This window comes from Balaenoptera borealis, assembly GCF_965194805.1.
Source record: "Balaenoptera borealis genome assembly, chromosome: 8".
Lineage (NCBI taxonomy): Eukaryota > Metazoa > Chordata > Mammalia > Artiodactyla > Balaenopteridae > Balaenoptera > Balaenoptera borealis.
In genome coordinates, this window is record NC_138865.1 from 32,077,399 (window position 1) to 32,098,298 (window position 20,900).

General features: G+C 38.5%; 2 long non-coding RNA genes across 2 annotated transcripts in view; one reads left to right on the plus strand and one right to left on the minus strand.

The window, feature by feature from the left end:
• LOC309632883 overlaps nucleotides 1–4,133 on the plus strand; it is a 38,964-nt gene extending 34,831 nt beyond the window's left edge. The window contains exons 2-3 of the long non-coding RNA XR_014247108.1: nucleotides 519–558; nucleotides 4,089–4,133. This is a non-coding gene — a long non-coding RNA (uncharacterized lncRNA). The remainder of the gene's footprint in view (nucleotides 1–518; nucleotides 559–4,088) is intronic.
• Nucleotides 4,134–4,142: 9 nt separating this feature from the next.
• The window catches only part of LOC309632882, a 57,576-nt gene continuing 40,818 nt past the window's right edge, over nucleotides 4,143–20,900 (minus strand). The window contains exons 4-5 of the long non-coding RNA XR_014247107.1: nucleotides 6,581–6,650; nucleotides 4,143–6,439 (exon numbers count right to left, since the gene is read on the minus strand). This is a non-coding gene — a long non-coding RNA (uncharacterized lncRNA). The remainder of the gene's footprint in view (nucleotides 6,440–6,580; nucleotides 6,651–20,900) is intronic.

Below are 20,900 nucleotides of genomic sequence, written 5' to 3' on the forward strand. Positions count from 1 at the left end.
CTTTAGATTTGGCTTGTTCTTCTTTTTGTAATTCCTTGAGCTGTAAAGTTGACATTTTTTTGTTTGAGAAGCAAGTATATTTCCTGCTGTTGGATGGAATGTTCTATATATGTCTATTAAGTCCATTTGGTCTAAAGTATAGACCATCAAATAAAGTATATTTCCTTACTGATTCTCTGTCTGGACAATCTATCCTTTGTTGAAAGTGGTGTATTGACACACTCTACTATAATTATATTGTCTATTTCTCCCTTCTGATCTGTATTATTTGCTTAATATATTTAAGTTGGGCGCATATATATTTGTGATTGTTATATCCTCTTGGTGAGTTGGCCTCTATCTTTATACAATGACCTTCTTTTTCTCTTGTTACAGCTTTTTTTCTTATTGAAGTATAGTTGATTTACAATAATGATTTACAATATTGTGTTAGTTTCAGGTGTACAGCAAAGTAATTTGGATATATATATATATATATATATATATATATTCTTTTATTTTATTATTTTCCATTATAGATTACTACAAGATATTGAATATAGTTCCCTGTGCTATACAGTAAGTCCTTGTTGTTTCTTGTTACAGCTTTTAAACTTTTCTTTGTCTCATGTTACAGTCTATTTTGTCTAATATAAGTATAGCTATCCTGCTTTCTTTTGTTTTCCATTTGCATGAAATATCTTTTTTCCATCTCTTCAATTTCAGTCTATATGTATCCTTGAAGCTGAAGTGATTCTCTTGTAGCAGCATATGTCTTTGATTGGATAATTTAATCCATTTACATTTAGAGTAATTTTGATGGATATGCCATTTTTTTAACATCTTTACTGAAGTATAATTGCTTTACAATGTTGTGTTAGTTTCTGCTGTACAACAAAGTGAATCAGCTATATATATATACATATATCCCCATATCCCCTCCTCCCTCTTGAGCCTCCCTCCCACCCTCCCTATCCCACCCCTCTGGGTGGTCACAAAGCATCGAGCTGATCTCCCTGTGCTATGCAGCAACTTTCCACTAGCCATCCATTTTACATTTAGTAGTGTATATATGTCAATGCTACTCTCTCACTTCATCCCAGCTTCTCCTCCCCACCCATGTCCTCAAGTCTGTTCTCTACATCTGCATCTTTATTCCTGCCCTGCCACTAGGTTTAGCAGTACCGTTTTATTAGATTCCATATATATGCATTAGCATATGGTATTTGTTTTTCTCCTTCTGACTTACTTCACTCTGTATGACAGACTCTAGGTCCATCCACCTCATTACAAATAACTCAATTTCGTTCCTTTTTACGGCTGAGTAATATTTCATTGTATATATGTGCCACATCTTCTTTCTTCATTCATCTGTCAATGGACATTTAGATGGCTTCGATGTCCTGGCTATTGTAAATAGTGCTGCAATGAACACTGTGGTACATGTGTCTTTTTGAATTATGGTTTTCTCAGGGTATATGCCCAGTAGTGGGATTGCTGGGTCATATGGTAGCTCTATTTTTAGTTTTTTAAGGAACCTCCATACTGTTCTCCATCGTGACTGTATCAATTTATATTCTCACCAACAGTGCAGGAGGATTCCCTTTTCTCCACACCCTCTCCAGCATTTATTGTTTCTAGGTTTTTTGGTGATGTCCATTCTGAATGGTGCGAAGTGATACCTCATTGTAGTTTTGATTTGCATTATCTCTAATGATTAGTGATGTTGAGCATCTTTTCATGTGTTTGTTGGTAATCTGTATGTCTCCTTTGGAGAAATGTCTATTTAGGTCTTCTGCCCATTTTTGGATTGGGTTGTTTGTTTTTTGATATTGAGCTGCATGAGCTGCTTGTATATTTTGGAGATTAATCCTTTGTCAGTTGCTTCATTTGCAAATATTTTCTCCCATTCTGAGGGTTGTCTGGGTATGCCATATTATTAACATTTTCTTGCTCTTTTGTAGTTCCCTTGTTCCTTTCTTCCTCTCTTGCTGTCTTCCTTTGTGAAATGATTTTCCATTATATATGCTGTGATTCTCTTTATCTTTTGTGTATCTACTGTAGGTGTTTGCTTTGCAGTTACAATGAGGCTTACACAAAACATCTTATAGATAAAAAGTTTATTTTGAGCTGATAAAAACTTAAGTTTGATCTCATAAAATCCTATCCTTTTACTTTTTCCTCTCTTATATTTTCAATGTCACAATTTACCTCTTTTTATATTGTTTGTTCATTAACAAATTATTATAGTGTTTTTACTAGAGTTGAAGTCATTAATATGCTACCATATTATAGTGTTAGAATGGCCTGAATTTGACTACATATTTATCTCTACCAGTGTGTTGTATATTTTCATATGTTTTCATGTGACTCACTAGCATCCTTTCATTTCAGCTTGAAGAACTCCTTTCAGCATTTCTTGTAAGGCAGATCTAGTGGTGATGAGTTTTCTCAGCTTTTGTGTGTTTGGGGAAGTCTTTATCTCCTTCATTTTTAAAGGACATCTTTGCTGGATAAAGTATTCTTTGTTGGCAGTTTTTTCTTTCTTCACTTTGAATTTATCATCTCACTCTCTCCTAGTCTGTTTCTGCTGAGAAATCTGATGATAGCCCTTTGGGTGTTCCCTTGTAGGTGATATGCTTCTTTTCTCTTGCTGCTTTTAAGATTCTCTCTAAATATAATCTAACCCAACCTACAAAATAAAACTGATGTTTTGACAGTTTTATTATAATGTGTCTTGGAGGAGATCTTTTTAGAGTCGAATTTCTTTGGGTACCTATGGGCTTCATGGACTTGGATGGCCAAATTTCTTCCCACATTTGGGAAGTTATCTACTATTATATCTTTAAATAAACTTTCTGCCCCCTTCTCACTCTTCTCCTCTGGGACTATAATAATTATTAGGTTACTTCTCTTGATGGTATCACAAAATACATGTAGGCTTTCTTCACTCTTTTTTATTCTATATTCGTTTTTTTTCTCCTCTGACTGGATAATTTCAATGGTCCTGTCTTCTACTTCGTATAATCCTCTGCTTGATCCATTCTGATGTTGATGCTCTATTGCATTTTTCATTTCATTCATTGCATTCTTCAGCTCCTTAATTTATTTTGATTCTTTTTATGATTTCTATCTCGTTTTCTTGATTTTTTGAATTGTCTTTTTGTGTTTTCTTGTAGCTCACTGAGCTTCCTTAAAAAGCTAATTTGAATTCTTTATGAACTAAATCACATATCTCCATGTCTTTGGGATTTGTTATTGGAAGATCATTGTGATCCTTTTGTGCCATCATGTTTCCTTGAGTTTTCATGTTCCTTGGAGACTTGTGTTGCTGTCTTCACATCTGAACTATCAGTCACTTCTTTTGGTCTTTGAGAAATGCCTTCCGTTAGCCCTGCTAGGGATTCTGTGGCTTCCTTAGACAATCTGTGGGTATGCTTCACACTTATTCCTTCTTGTGACATTATTAAGCTTGTATGCCTTCCCTCAATCCTGCAATGCACCAGGCTGGGCTTTTGCTTTCCCAAGAGCAGTGCTAAATGCTTAAGAGAGACCTGGGTCTCTCTCAGGTCTGCAGACTCAGGCTGGCTTTCTACATATGCAAAACCCTGTTCTCTAAACTGTTAGGAGACTGCACAGAGAGCCAACCAACGAGTGGAAGTGTGTGGGGGTGATGTGTGTGTAGCACTGTAAATACCCATGGGGCAATTGGGGTAATACATGGGTGAGTGGTCCAGCAGATTGTTGGTGGGTCTCCCAATGGAGTCTGTGGTGTGGTTAGTAGAATCCACATCCCTTTGATACCATCTGAGCCCTAGCTGATGTGCTACCTACTCACCACCCCCCCGTCACGCAGCTCATGACTCAGTTACTCTGGATGGGGCAAGAGAAATAATGTTCTTCTTTGGGAGCTTCCTGCACAGCAGGGTAAGCGGAGTGCTCACTTACACACCCTCACTCTCCCCCAAGGGAGAAATCATGGGCCAAGAAGGGCTCTCTCTTTGCCTTAAACTGTGATTCTTTGGAGGAGGGGGTGACACAGGTAAAGTCTTAATTGTTCCTCTTATCTTCCCCAATGTATTCAATCTTGGATTATTTTGCTCCAACAGTGTGCCAGAGCTTCTTCACTGGAAACCTGGATTCTCACAAAGACTTTTTTATTGTGGGTGATTATCTAAGCCACTGTTCTCCAGGGGCTCTTGGACCATGGCCAAGAGGAGCTGGAGCTGGAACACAGGCCACTTCAGGGTCCACAGCTGGACCAAGGTCTGTATGCCCATTACTGGATACACAAGTATGTGAGACTCCTCTCTGGCCACTTGTTGTTTGGTGCTGGATTCCACAGCTCCCACAAAAACACTTTTGTCTATGGACAGATGCCCAATTGTTATTGAGAGTGGGATAAGATGAGGGACAACTTATTCGACCTTCTTGTTGATGTCACTTCTTGTAGGCTGCTGTTAAAGAAAAAAAGTATTCTGATTTTTATTATAGATAGTAAGGAACTCCTTATTCAGGACTGTTGGAATGGACGTCAATATTATTTCAATAGGGGAAAGTGACTGGGATCATCTATGAACACAAAAAGGAAAAGTGGCGATTTATAGCCAAGGAGCAGGTTGAGGGGTCAGTGGGTAGAAATTACTGGGAAGGTGGAGTACTTTTTGCTAAACTAATCTAGCAGAATTTTTGATGAAGGGAGGCCAGAGTGATCAGACATCACTTGGAGGATGGTGGGGGAGGAAGAATTTGGTCATATATCAAGGGTGATCAAATATGGAGGATTCTGGCTAAACTGATTTGACAGGATTCTTGATAAAACTAGGCAATGCAAAGATGGACACAGAATCCCAAAGTCAGGACCTAGTTGAGAAGAGGGTTCAGAGGAGCCTGACTAAAGTTTGGTTAAAAAAGGAATCTTTGCAACTAGAGATTATCATAATAAGTGAAGTAAGTCAGAAAGGCAAATACCATATGATATCACTTATATGTGGAATCTAAAATATGACACAAATGAACCTATCTACAAAACAGAAATAGACTCACAGACATAGAGAACAGAATTGTGGTTGCTGAGGGGGAGGGGGTTGGGGGAGGGATGGAGTGGAAGGTTGGGGTTAGCAGATGTAAGCTATTATGTATAGAATGGATAAACAACAAGGTCCTACTGTATAGCACAGAGAACTATATTCAATATCCTATGATAAACCATAATGGAAAAGAATATAAAAAAGAATGTATATATATATATATATATATATGACTGAATCATTTTGCTGTACCACAGAAATTAATACAACATTGTAAATCAACTATACTTTAATAAAAAAAATAAAAATAAAGAAAAAAAGAAAAAAAAAGAATCTTTGTCACTGCTCAACTGAGTCTCCCCATTCTGTAAGAGATTGCATTGGCCTGTCCTTTTAGAGGGTGTCCCTGGCAAAGAGTCCAGGTGTCTGTCTCAGGTGCACTATAGGAACCCACTGGGTTCATCATGGGGTGCTCTCATGGAAGCCATGGCACACAAAAGAGCTTAAATTTTGCTTGAAGGCAAATTTTTCTGTTGTTGCTTAAGTTGCTTCTGTTGCATTTCATACTTCAATACAGTAGAGTATAAGGTATCCCATTGATGAAGACTGGTGGCTCAGTGTTTAATGAAAAAGGGAAAGGGTGTTAAAGAAAAAATAATATTCTAACTTTTAAACAAGAAAATTATTCATGACGCTTGTTAAAGAAGGGTAAGACTTTATTCAAGGGGGACCATCACGATGGTTGTAGGGACCACTGCAATAGGGTCTTGAAGTGGCAGGTGGAGAGACTGGGCTTAATTTTGAATATAGCATGGGTAAGTAGGGATTTATACCCAAGGAGCAGCGTGTGGGTCAGTGGATGGAAAACTACTAAGAGGAACATCAGTGGTAAGGGGTTTCTGGCTAAGCTTACCTAACAGGATTCTTGCTAATGGCAGGCTTGGGTAATCAGACATCACCAGGAGAGTGGTGGAGAATGAGGAACCTAATTAGATATCCAGGGTGATCAGATATCAAGGCTGGGGGATTCTGGCCACACTGATGTGGCAAGATTCTTGCTAAAATCAGACAATGCAGATAGGAATATAGAAGAAAGCCTAGTTGGAAAGTTTAGGGGAGCCTAATAGAGTTTGGTCAAGGTAAGAAGCTTTGTCAAAGAGAAGGAGCACTTCATTCTCATTCCCCCTAAGATAGCTGAGGAGGTTTATCAACTGATTTGAAATTACAGATCTCCTGCTTGGAATCTCCTAAGTGCTGCTGCCCATTAGCATGCTAAAAGTCTCCTAATCAAAACCACACTGTCACAAAATCAGGATGCCACAACCACTGCTCTCTTGGAGGTGGACCCTGGGCCCTCTAAAGTTGACTGGGACACCCTAGAAAGGGAGGCCACCGCTTGCAGCAGGGGTCACTCAGGACCACTAGGACACCTAAAGAAAGAAAAAAAGGGAAAAATGGCTGGGGACAGAAAGGAGACCAAAATGAGAAGAAAAAAGATAGAAAAAATTCTACACACCTAAGGTACAAGCCATTCTAAAAATTTTTGTTTGTAAAAAAACAATAAATGTTACCTCAGTTTGGTTCCCTGGAATTGTCTTTGCGTCAGAGTTTTGTGAGCAGGATGTTTTCTTTAAAAAAGAACTGGGAAAAAAAAAAAAAGGGAGCATCATTGGGCTGAGTAGAAATCAGACTCAGGTTCCCAAACAGTTTCACTGGATCTAATGTGCAGTCATAGGGCTAAAAATTAATTCTTGATAGAATTGTCTTCAGGCTGATTTGTCCCTTGCTTGATTTGGCCACTGGATATGAAGCCTATCCAGGGAGAGATAAAAATTGGCAGGGCACTGTGTATAGCTAAAGCAACCCTAAGGGACCAGCAGCCAAAGCTGTCTTCCAACAGCACATCAGCAACCAGTAAAGTAGGTACTTTGCTGAGACAGGATCTAGGTTGCAGGTGCCAGTATTCTACAGAGTCCACCCCATACACCTTGAATCCTTTTTTTTTTAAATAGTTATGAATTACTCTTTATTTATTCATGGAAAGGTATTTTATTTTAAATATAACAGTGTATACATGTCAATCCCAAGCTTCCAATCTATCCCTCCCCCCCACCCTTCCCCCTGGTAACCATAAGTTCATTCTCTAAGTCTGTGAGTCTGTTTCTGTTCTGTAAATAAGTTCATTTTTGTCATTCTTTTAGATTCTGCAAATAAGCGATATTATATGATATTTGTCTTTCTCTGTCTTACTTAACTTAGTATGATAATCTCCAGTTCCATCCATTTTAATTTTCATCCTGAGGGTGGGAGAAAAATGTGCATGTTCAGGTTGTGGGAGTTGTGTGTGTGTGTGTTCAAGATAGTGTGTCTGTCTGTGTGCACACTTCAGGTTGGCAGTGTGTGAAAATGGGATTTGAGGGGCTATGTATACATTAAGGAAGCTTGAAATCTTTTGTTTGTGGTGGGGTTGAGGGTATGTATGAAGGTATATGTGAAGTTTCCTGTGGGTTATGTTGCAAGCTAGAGTTTGGGTGGTTTATGTGAATATTCAGACTGTAGGGAGAGTGCATGTGTATCTGAGGAGGGTGAGGCTATGTGAAATACATGTTGAATTCTGCTGGGATAGGGTATGTGTGAATTCATATCTTGTGAAGGTTTTATGCATGTATTTGAGAAGGCTAGGATGACATATATATGCATTTGGGGATGGGGATTGGTGTGTCTATGTGTATTTGGGTCATGTAAGGTTCTAGATGTGTGTATTTTTAACTATAGGGAGTTGGGGATGCATATTTTGGGAGTTTTGAGGGGATGTGGGTGTGTGTGTGTATTTTGGGGGCTGAATGGTTGTATCTATTCTGAGTCCAGCTGGGTGTGATAGGCATTTTTCCAGAGTATTAATATATTGTATGTTTATATGGGTGGAGTTTGGAGGTATGTGTGAATGTATGTGTGTGTGAGCATGTGTATGTGTGGAATGTAGTGTTTTCTATGCTTTGGTATGTGGGGTATGCTGGAGTATCCAATGTAACAAATAATTCAGTGACTTCCAACAACAAAGGTTTGTTTCTCATTTATGTTTCATATCCTCCATTGGTTAGTTTTAGATTGGTTTCCTGTCCTCTTCACCTTGGATCTAGATGGATGAAGCAGCCCCATCTGGAACAGCAACAGAGGGGAATGTGTCTTATCAGAAGTTATACATGGCATTTTCACTCACATTTTATTGGCCGGAGTAAGTTACATGGCTACACCTGAGTTCAACTGGGTGGTATGTATACTCTCTTAGACAGAAACACCACAGAAAGGGGCAGTACATATTCTTCTTAATGATACAGTCTACCACATTGTATCTGTTCAGAGCCTGTTCCTTTGCTGTGTGTGTATTTTGCTAAGGAGTATGAGGAAGCTAAGGGCAAATGTGTTTAGGTGTGTAAAGGCCAATGTATGATTAAGGCCACATTGTCACGTGTGGGTTGTTTCATAACAGATTTGTGGCTTCACATCTGGGGAGGTGAATGTTTGGGTTGAGTGTTGTTCAAGTGCTCTATATCCTTATTGAGCTTCTAACCATTACTGAAAGTGCAGTGTTGAAGTCTACTCACATTGTAGAGCTGTCTATTTCTCCCTTCAATTATGACAATGTTTGCTTCATATATATGGGAGCTTTGCTGTTTGTTGCACATATAATTGTAATATCTTCCTGTTGGATTGACTTTTATCATTATATAATGTCTTTCTTGCCTCTTTTTTATTTTTAATTTTTAATTTTAATTAATTAATTTATTTATTTATGGCTGTGTTGGGTCTTTGTTTCTTTGTGAGGGCTTTCTCTAGCTGTGGCAAGTGGGGGCCACTCTTCATTGCGGTGCGTGGGCCTCTCACTATCGCGGCCTCTCTTGTTGTGGAGCACAGGCTCCAGATGCGCAGGCTCAGTAATTGTGGCTCACGGGCCCAGATGCTCCACAGCATGTGGGATCTTCCCAGACCAGGGCTCGAACCCGTGTCCCCTGCATTGGCAGGCAGATTCTCAACCACTGTGCCACCAGGGAAGCCCCCTTCTTGTCTCTTGTTACAATTTTTTTTTAACTAAAGTCTATTTTGTCTGATATTAGTATAACCACCTCTGCTCTCTTTTGATATTTGCATGGAATATCTTTTTCCATCCTTTGAACCTATTTGTGTCTTTAGGTAGGTGAGTCTCTTGTAGAGAGCATGCAGTTATATCCTGTTTTGTTTTTTTAAATCCACTCTGCCAGTCTATGTCTTTTGATTGGAGAGTTTAACACATTTACATTTATAGTAATTAGTGTTGGTGAAGGACTTAACTGTTGCCATTTTATTTGTTGTCCTTAAGTCTTATAGAATATTTTGTCCCTTATTTCCTCCATTAATGCCTCCCCTTGTGTTCAGTTAATTTTTGTAGTAACACGTTTGGATTCTCTTCTCATTCCCTTTTGTGTATATTCTATAGATATTATCTTTGTGGTTAACATTGGGGATGTTATAACATTCTAAAGTTATAACTATTTAAAATTCATACCAAACCAATTTTGATCACATAAAAAAACTTTACTCCTTTACATCTCTGCCCCCTCTTTATTTTATTGATGTTGTAAGTTGCATCTTTATATACTGTGTACCTACTAACATATTTATAAATATATTTTATGCTTTTGTCTTTTAAATCCTGTAGAATAAAAAGTGAAGTTACAGGCTCAAATGACAAAGTAATGATCTTTATATTTGCCCATATATTTACCTTTATGGGAGAACTTTATATTTTCATATGGCTTCTAGTTATTGTCTAGAATCCTTTAATTTGATCTTGAATGACTTTAGAATTTTTTTTTAGGGCAGGCCTAGTGGTAATGTATTCCCTCAGGTTTTATCTGGAATGTCTTAATTTCTCCCTCATTTCTGAAGGATAGTTTTGCCAGATATAGAAATTTTGGTTCACAATTTTTCTTTCTGCATTTTATCAGCATTTTATTAAATATATAATCCCACTCCTATATGGACTGTGTAAGAATCCTGCCAAGAAATCTGCTAATATTCTATTGAGGATCCCTTGTATGTGCTGAGTCACTTTTCTCCTGCTGCTTTCAAGATTCTCTTGTTGCCTTTGTCTTTTGACAGTTTGATTATAAAGTGTCTCACTGTGAGTCCCTTTTTGTCCTACTTGGAGTTGGTTGAGCCTCTTGTATTTCTATATCCATGCATTTCCTCAAGTTTAGGAAGTTTGGGGTGATTATTTCTTCAAATAATCTCTCTGACCCTTTTTCTTTCTCTTGCTCTTCTCCTTTAAGATCCCCATAATGTATATATTAGTCTGTTTGATGGTATCCCATACATCCCTTAGACTCTGTTCACCTTTATTTTCTTATTTCTCAGATTCAATAATTTCAAGTGACCTGTATTCAAGTTCACTGATTCTTTCTTCTGCCTGTTGGCATCTGTTTTTGAACTCCTTTAGTGAGTTTTTCAATTCAGCTACTGAATTTTTAGATCCAGAATTTGGTTTTCTTTATAATTTCTCTTTGTCAATGTTCTCATTTTGTTTATATACTGTTCCCCTGATTTCCTTTAGTTCTTTATCCATGTTCTCCTTTTTGCTCTTTGAGAATATTTAAGACAGTTATTTTCAAGATTTTTCAGGGACAATTTGTGGATATTTATATTGTTTTCTTAAATGGGCCTGAAAGTATGTTGATATTAAAGGAAAAAAAGTTTGAAATCTAAGGAGAAAAAAGCTTATCTGTGGAAAATTCTCCCAAGTATTAGGTCATCAGATGTGTAAGTCTGTAAGCTACATATTTGGTTTGAATATCTTCCCAGTCAAAACAGAAGTTTTAACCTGTACTTATTAATGCAATAAACACACACACACACTTACTTTTTGAAAATCAGAATGCCTATGTTTGTAGGATAAAGACTTATGGCAGTACTACGGTGATTCCATTTGTGTATGAAGTCACACATTTTATAAGCCCAACATAATGGGCTCTATCTTAGGGTATCTGATATTTGCTATCATAATGAAGTCTAACAGTTTCATATAAAAGAACAGAAAATTGACCACTTATATGAAATTAGCTGAAATCCTGTAGCTAATAAATGAAATAATTTTGATAGGGTTTTTCTTAAATTTGACAACAATCCCCAAATTTTCCATAACATTACCACTAATGATTTGTGAAGCTAATGAATTTTCTATGCCACCTATAATAAACACAGTCAAGCATGACATCAGAATCTATTTTCTCTATAGAAAAAAAAAAACCCTGCAAACTTACTTTCAAATGAGAACCAATCAAAGAATAAGCAGCCATTGAAGTATAGAAAAATATATTACAGAATACACTAGACAATTAATATAAACATTATGGTATTTTATATACTTTGTGATATTTCTGTAGTTTTCAAAACTTTCTTAAATATGTAATTCATGAAAAGAGGAACCAAGATGGCACAGTAGAAGGACGTGCTCCCACTCCCTCTTGCGAGAACACCAGAATCACAACTAGCTGCTGGACAATCATTGACAGGAAGACACTGGAACTCACCAAAAAAGATACCCCACATCGAAAGACAAAGGAGAAGCCACAATGAGATGGTAGGAGGGGCGCAATCAGATTAAAATCAAGTCCGATAACTGGTGGGTGGGTGACTCACAGACTGGCGAACACTTATACCACAGAAGTCCGCCCACTGGAGGGAAGGTTCTGAGCCCCACGTCAGGCTTCCCAACCTGGGGGTCCGACAACGGGAGGAGGAATTCATAGAGAATCAGACTTTGAAACCTAGTGGGAATTGATTGCAGGACTTTGACAGGACTGGGGGAAACAGAGACCCCACTCTTGGAGGGCGCACACAGAATAGCGTGCGCATTGGGACCCAGGGGAAGGAGCAGTGACCCTGGGGGAGACTGAACCAGACCTACCTGCTAGTGTTGGAGGGTCTCCTGCAGGGGCGGGGGCTGGCTCTGTTTCACCGTGGGGACAAGGACACTGGCAGCGGAGGTTCTGGGAAGTACTCCTTGGTGTGAGCCCTCCCAGAGTCTGCCATTAGCCCCACCAAAGAGCCCAGGTAGGCTCCAGCGTTGGGTTGCCTCAGGCAAAACAACCAACAGGGAGGGAACCCAGCCCCACCCATCAACAGTCAAGTGGATTAAAGTTTTACGGAGCTCTGTCCACCACAGCAACAGTCAGCTCTACCCACCACCAGAGCCTCCCATCAAGCCTCTTAGATAGCCTCAACCACCAGAGGGCAGACAGCAGAAGCAAGAAAAACTATAATCCTGCAGCCTGTGGAACAAAAACCAGATTCACAGAAAGACAGACAAGATGAAAAGGCAGAGGGCTACATACCAGATGAAGGAACAAGATAAAACCCCAGAAAAACAACTAAATGAAGTGGAGATAGGCAACCTTCAGGAAAAAGAATTCAGTATAATGATAGTGAAGATGATCCAGGACCTCGGAAAAAGAATGGAGGCAAAGATCGAGAAGATGCAAGAAATGTTTAACAAAGACCTAGAAGAATTAAAGAACAAACAAACAGATATGAACAATACAATAACTGAAATGAAAACTACACTAGAAGGAATCAATAGCAGAATAACGGAGGCAGAAGAATGGATAAGTGACCTGGAAGACAGAATGGTGGAATTCACTGCTGTGGAACAGACTAAAGAAAAAAGAATGAAAAGAAATGAAGACAGCCTAAGAGACCTCTGGGACAACATTAAACGCAACAACATTTGCATTATAGGGGTCCCAGAAGGAGAAGAGAGAGAGAAAGGACCAGAGAAAATATTTGAAGAGATTATAATCGAAAACTTCCCTAACATGGGAAAGGAAATAGCCACCCAAGTTCAGGAAGCACAGAGAGTCCCATACAGGATAAACCCAAGGAGAAACACGCCGAGACACACAGTAATCAAATTGGCAAAAATTAAAGACAAAGAAAAATTATTGAAAGCAGCAAGGGAAAAATGACAAATAACATACAAGGGAACTCCCATAAGGTTAACAGCTGATTTCTCAGCAGAAACTCTACAAGCCAGAAGGGAGTGTCATGATATACTTAAAATGATGAAAGGGAAGAACCTACAACCAAGATTACTCTACCCAGCAAGGATCTCATTTAGATTTGATGGAGAAATCAAAACCTTTACAGACAAGCAAAAGCTAAGAGAATTCAGCACCACCAAACCAGCTCTACAACAAATGCTAAAGGAACTTCTCTAAGTGGGAAATACAAGAGAAGAAAAGGACCTACAAAAACAAACCCAAAACAATTAAGTAAATGGTCATAGGAACATACATATCGATAATTGCCTTAAACGTGAATGGATTAAATGCTCCAGCCAAAAGACACAGGCTTGCTGAATGGAAACAAAGACAAGACCCATATATATGCTGTCTACAAGAGACCCACTTCAGACCTAGGGACACATACAGACTGAAAGTGAGGGGATGGAAAAAGATATTCCATGCAAATGGAAATCAAAAGAAAGCTGGAGTAGCTATACTCATATCAGATAAAATAGACTTTAAAATAAAGAATATTACAAGAGACAAGGAAGGACACTACATAATGATCAAGGGATCAATCCAAGAAGAAGATATAACAATTATAAATATATATGCACCCAACATAGGAGCACCACAATACATAAGGCAACTGCTAACAGCTATAAAAGAGGAAATCGACAGTAACACGATAATAGTCGCGGACTTTAACACCTCACTTACACCAATGGACAGATCATCCAAAGTGAAAATAAATAAGGAAACAGAAGCTTTAAATGACACAATAGACCAGATAGATTTAATTGATATTTATAGGACATTCCATCCAAAAACAGCAGATTACACGTTCTTCTCAAGCGCGCACGGAACATTCTCCAGGATAGATCACATCTTGGGGCACAAATCAAGCCTCAGTAAATTTAAGAAAATTGAAATCATATCAAGCATCTTTTCTGACCATAATGCTATGAGATTAGAAATCAATTACACGAAAAAAAACGTAAAAAACACAAACACATGGAGGCTAAACAATACGTTACTAAATAACCAAGAGATCACTGAAGAAATCAAAGAGGAAATCAAAAAATACCTAGAGATAAATGACAATGAACACACGATGATCCAAAACCTATGGGATGCAGCAAAAGCAGTTCTAAGAGGGAAGTTTATAGCTATACAAGCCTACCTAAAGAAACAAGAAAAATCTCAAGTAAACAATCTAACCTTACACCTAAAGGAACTAGAGAAAGAAGAACAAACAAAACCCAAAGTTAGCAGAAGGAAAGAAATCATAAAGATCAGAGCGGAAATAAATGAAATAGAAACAAAAAAAACAAGAGCAAAGATCAATAAAACTAAAAGCTGGTTCTTTGAGAAGATAAACAAAATTGATAAGCCATTAGCCAGACTCATCAAGAAAAAGAGGGAGAGGACTCAAATCAATAAAATTAGAAATGAAAAAGGAGAAGTTACAACAGACACTGCAGAAATACAAAGCATCCTAAGAGACTACTACAAGCAACTCTATGCCAATAAAATGGACAACCTGGAAGAAATGGACTAATTCTTAGAAAGGTATAACCTTCCAAGACTGAACCAGGAAGAAACAGAAAATATGAACAGACCAATCACAAGTCATGAAATTGAAACTGTGATTAAACATCTTCCAACAAACAAAAGTCCAGGACCAGATGGCTTCACAGGGAATTCTATCAAACATTTAGAGAAGAGTTAACACCTATCCTTCTCAAACTCTTCCAAAAAATTGCAGAGGAAGAAACACTCCCAAACTCATTCTATGGGGCCACCATCATCCTGATACCAAAACCAGACAAAGATACTACAAAAAAAGAAAATTACAGACCAATATCACTGATGAATATAGATGCAAAAATCCTCAACAAAATACTAGCAAACAGAATCCAACAACACATTAAAAGGATCATACACCACGATCAAGTGGGATTTATCCCAGGGATGCAAGGATTCTTCAATATACGCAAATCAATCAATGTGATACACCATATTAACAAATTGAAGAATAAAAACCATATGATCATCTCAATAGATGCAGAAAAAGCTTTTGAAAAAATTCAACACCCATTTATGATAAAAACTCTCCAGAAAGTGGGCATACAAGGAACCTACCTCAACATAATAATGGCCATATACGACAAACCCACAGCAAACATCATTCTCAATGGTGAAAAACTGGAAGCATGTCCTCTAAGATCAGGAACGAGACAAGGATGTCCACTCTCACCACTATTATTCAACATAGTTTTGGAAGTCCTAGCCACAGTAATCAGAGAAGAAAAAGAAATAAAAGGAATACAAATTGTAAAAGAATAAGTAAAACTGTCACTGTTTGCAGATGACATGATACCATACATAGAGAACCCTAAAAATGACACCAGAAAATTACTAGAGCTAATCAATGAATTTGGTAAAGTTGCAGGATACAAAATTAATGCACAGAAATCTCTTGCATTCCTATACAATAATGATGAAAAATCTGAAAGAGAAATGAAGGAAACACTCCTATTTACCACTGCAACAAAAAGAATAAAATACCTAGGAATAAACCTACCTAGGGAGGCAAAAGACCTGTATGCAGAAAACTATAAGACACTGATGAAAGAAATTAAAGATGATACCAACAGATGGAGAGATATACCATGTTCTTGGATTGGAAGAATCAATATTGTGAAAATGACTATACTACCCAAAGCAATCTACAGATTCAATGCAATCCTTATCAAATTACCAATGGCATTTTTTACGGAGCTAGAACAAATCATCTTAAAATTTGTATGGAGACACAAAAGACCCTGAATAGCCAAAGCAGTCTTGAGGGAAAAAAACGGAGCTGGAGGAATCAGACTCCCTGACTTCAGAATATACTACAAAGCTACAGTAATCAAGACAATATGGTACTGGCACAAAAACAGAAACATAGATCAATGGAACAAGATAGAAAGCCCAGAGATAAACCCACGCACCTATGGTCAACTAATCTATGACAAAGGAGGCAAAGATATACAATGGAGAAAACACAGTCTCTTCAAGGAGTGGTGCTGGGAAAACTGGACAGCTACATGTAAAAGAATGAAATTAGAACACTCCCTAACACCATACACAAAAATAAACTCAAAATGGATTTGAGACCTAAATGTAAGACCGGACACTATAAAACTCTTAGAGGAAAACATAGGAAGAACACTCTTTGACATCAATCACAGCAAGATCTTTTTTGATCCACCTCCTAGAGTAATGGAAATAAAAACAAAAATAAACAAATGGGCCCTAATGAAACTTCAAAGCTTTTGCACAGCAAAGGAAACCATAAACAAGACGAAAAGACAACCTTCAGAATGGGAGAAAATATTTGCAAACGAATCAACAGACAAAGGATTAATCTCCAAAATATATAAACAGCTCATTCAGCTCAATATTAAATAAACAAACAACCCAATCCAAAAATGGGCAGAAGACCTAAATAGACATTTCTCCAAAGAAGACATACAGATGGCCAAGAAGCACATGAAAAGCTGCTCAACATCACTAATTATTAGAGAAATGCAAATGAAAACTACAATGAGGTATCACCTCACACCAGTCAGAATGGGCATCATCAGAAAATCTACAAACAACAAATGCTGGAGAGGGTGTGGAGAAAAGGGAACCCTCTTGCACTGTTGGTGGGAATGTAAATTGATACAGCCACTATGGAGAACAGTATGGAGGTTCCTTAAGAATCTAAAAATAGATTTACCATATGATCCAGCAATCCCACTACTGGGCATATACCCAGAGAAAACCATAATTCAAAAAGACACATGCACCCCAATGTTCATTGCAGCACTATTTAGAATAGTCAGGTCATGGAAGCAACCTAAATGCCCATCGACAGACAAATGGTTAAAGAAGTTGTGGTACATATATACAATGGAATATTACTCAGCCATAAAAAGGAACGAAATTGAGTCATTTGCTGAGCCGTGGATAGATCTAGAGACTGTCATACAGAGTGAAGTAAGTCAGAAAGAGAAAAACAAATATATTAATGCATGTATGTGGAACCTAGAAAAATGGTACAGATGAGCCAGTTTGCAGGGTAGAAGTTGAGACACAGATGTAGAGAACGGACATATGGACACCAAGGGGGGAAAACTACTGTGGGGTGCGGATGGTGGTGTGCTGAATTGGGCGATTGGGATTGACATGTATACACTGATGTGTATAAAATTGAAGACTAATAAGAATATGCAGTATAAAACAAACAAAGAAAACAACTAATACTAAACTTTCATTGGGTTATTTGTATGGAAATATGTTAATATAAATGTTTCAGACATTACATGAAATTTCAAAAAAAATATGTAATTCATTGTGATTTATTTTCTTGTTATAGACATTCATAAGCAGAGGTAATTTTGTACCTATTTTGTTTTCTTTTATTTAAAGGGTTTCCCTTAAAACTCTGTAAGCATCAAGGCCTATAGAGTTTTGGACATCACTGACATGTTCCCTGGACTAAGTTAGTTTACCTGTGTAATCCTAGTCCGAGGAGGAGGTGGGTTTCTCAGAGAAACAAACATGCAATACCCATCACTGCCATGGGAACATGAACTCACTGAAGATTAGGAGAGTGGCAATAGCTCCTGGCCTGCAGTAGCATATATTTACTAAGACTTTCTACTGTTTAAATGAATTAGCTACTGCTGTGTAATAAAGTACTACAAACACTTGATGGCCAAAGCAACAACCACTTATTTAGCTCCTGAGTGGCTCTGTTGATCTGGGCCAGGTCCAGCTAATTTTGGATAGGCTGCTGGTGCTTCTGCATCAGCCATCCAGTGGGCCAAAAGTTGGCTGGTTTAGGATGGTCTCAGCTGTGATGACTCATCTCCACTCATCTTCCAGGTAGTCAGTCTCTCATCCTCTAGGAGGCTAGCCGGAGTGTTCATATGGTAGTTGGGTAGGTTCCAGGAGAGAGAACAAATCACATGGGGCTTCTTGAGACCTGGATTCAGAACTGACCATCACTCTTCTGTTGCATTCTGTCAGCCTAAGCAAGCAGATGTCTCTCCTTTCCCTAAAGCAGTTAAGGAACACCCTGGTAAAGGAGACCCAGCATCTTTGACACATTTGATGGTGACCCTTTGCTATTGGCCTGAATTGACAGTGGGAGATACTACCATGGCAATACCAATGAGGATGTAGAGATTCCAGAATGGCAGAAACCAAGAGGCAGCACTTAATTATCAGTGGGAAGGTGGATATAATTACATAATACAGCAGTGCAAGAGTGGTTACCAAGTACCTTGACCTTTGGATTGTATAACAGTGGCTACTTTGTCATAGTGTCCCTAGGGGCAAGGTAAATGTAGAGCACACTAGCATTTCTTTAATTGCATGATACTGGCTCCTCCCCTAGTACACAGAATTCGTGTCAGTTCACAGACACACAAACCAATCAATGAGGGGACTGTTGACTGTTTTTCCTATCTGAAGAAAAACATGGTAATACCAGTGTGTGCGTGTGTGTGTGTGTATTGTCCTATTTCCCAAAGGTTGTTGAAGTTATTATTCAGAGTAACTGTGGGGATGGGGAATATGAAGACTCTTCAAAGCCTCCATAAACCCAATCTGTGAATAGCCCCAGCTCCACAATGTATAAGTGGGATAGATGTGGGAATAGATGCTGCAGAATCCTCACACTGATCTTCAAACTTGTAAAGTAAGAGCTATTTCAATAGAAAGAGCCAAGTGGAAACCCTGGAAACTGACATTTTAGCCAAAACAACAACTCAGAAAGAATAATGCACTTCAGGAGGATTTACTGAGATTAATGCCAGAAGAGTCATAAAAGATGTAGTGGTAGTAGTCTCCATCATATTCCTTTTCCATTTATGACCCTTGCAAAACCAGAAGAATCATAATGGATAACAGTAGTCTGCTATAACAAAGTATGGTAGTCTCAATTTATAACTTCTATGCTGAGTGTTGAATCGTTGCTAAAAGACATCTACCAAATTCAGACACTTAGTATGTGGTGTTGACCTGGTGATCACATTACTTTCCATTCTCATTAATGAAGAGGCTGGGCTTCCCTGGTAGCGCAGTGGTTAAGAATTCGCCTGCCAATGCAGGGGACACGGGTTCGAGCCCTGGTCCGGGAAGATCCCACATACTGCGGAGCAACTAAACCCGTGTGCCACAGCTACTGAGCCCGCATGCTGCAACTATTGAAGCCCACGCGCCTAGAGCCCATGCTCCGCAACAAAGAGAAGCCATCACAGTGAGAAGCCCATGCACTGCAACGAAGAGGAGCCCCCGCTCACCGCAACTAGAGAAAGCCTGCGTGCAGCAATGAAGACCCAATGCAGCCAAAAATAAATAAATAAATAAATAAATAAATAAATAAATGTATTTATTTTTAAAAAAAGAGGCTCATGAGCAGTTGGCTTTTTCATGGGAAAACAGAAGTATACATTCATTGTCTTGCCAGGGGCCCATGTTAACATTCTTGCTCTTTGTCACATATAGTTCACAGGGACCTTGACTTTATGCAGAAATACCACAACAGTCCACAATAATATCAAAATCTTGATTGGACCTGGTGAACAAGAGTGACAAACAACTCAGATGACCTAGTAATTTACATTTGAGTTTAGCTGATCAGTAGGGCTGACTTAGGCTGACTCTGTCTCTCAGCTGAGGTCACTGCTTCTCTCAAGGCAACCTTCTGCACATGAATTTCACCTTCTGTGTTCCAGCAACCCTCAGTGCTCCTCCTCACTTTGGTCTTGGAGTTAGCAATAGCTCCACAGGTACAAGTTCTGGGTGTATCACTATCTCTTGTTTGTTTCCCTACCTCCTGCTCACACATTTAAAAGTTCCTGTATTAAATCCTCATAAGTTGCCTGAAGTATCCCATCTGTACTCTGCTAGGACCTTGGTGGGACATGTCCCAGTGGTTGGAAATTCTCAGGAGAGAATATTTTCTCAATTCACCTATAAGGGATGACAGCTTTCCATGTATGGAAAGTCTATGTATGTCTCTGTCTTGGCCTCCCAATTTCACATAGGTCTCAATGTTTGTACTGTGTCTTTTTGTACTGCAGTCTTTTAAAGTTCAGCTGTGGGGTTCTAAAGTAAAATGCTTTAGTGTTTGCTTATTTTCATGGATTCATAATCACAGGTGACTTTGATTACTTGCAGTAATTAACTCTGAAGGATTCAGAGGATTTTCCTCTCAAACCAGCCCCAGTCTGAATTCAAAATACTAACCTCCCTCCCCCATATACTCTCATATTCCTTAGATTGAAATTCTATTATGGTATGTTTGTTTGCTACCTTTATCTCCATCTAATTAATACTCTGCCCAGGATTAGAGCAAATGTTTCTTACTACTCTTACTCCACAATGCCAGCTGAAGTGTCTTTTTCTGATCCATAGAAGGCAGTTTTTTCCTAATACAGTTAACATAATTATTCTGGGCTTGCCAATCAAAATCTACTACACCTAGAATGATGAGACAAAATTTACTTCATTTTTTACCATAACACATTTTCAAAGAGTACATCACCAGAAAATTGTGTCCAGTTTTTTCTTGACATAGCACACTCTATGCTCACATCATCATGTCTGGCTTTGGATATGTAGCTGCAGACAGAAGGGACATCATCACCAATGGGGAAACAGGCATGCAGCTGGTTCTATTACCAAACATATAAAGCAAAGGTTGGACAGAGATATAGCTAACGTTGGAAAAACCTGACAAGCCTATGCTTAATTGGCTCACTCTTGGATTTGGATTTGAATACATGAATTATCTGAGAGGGTATCA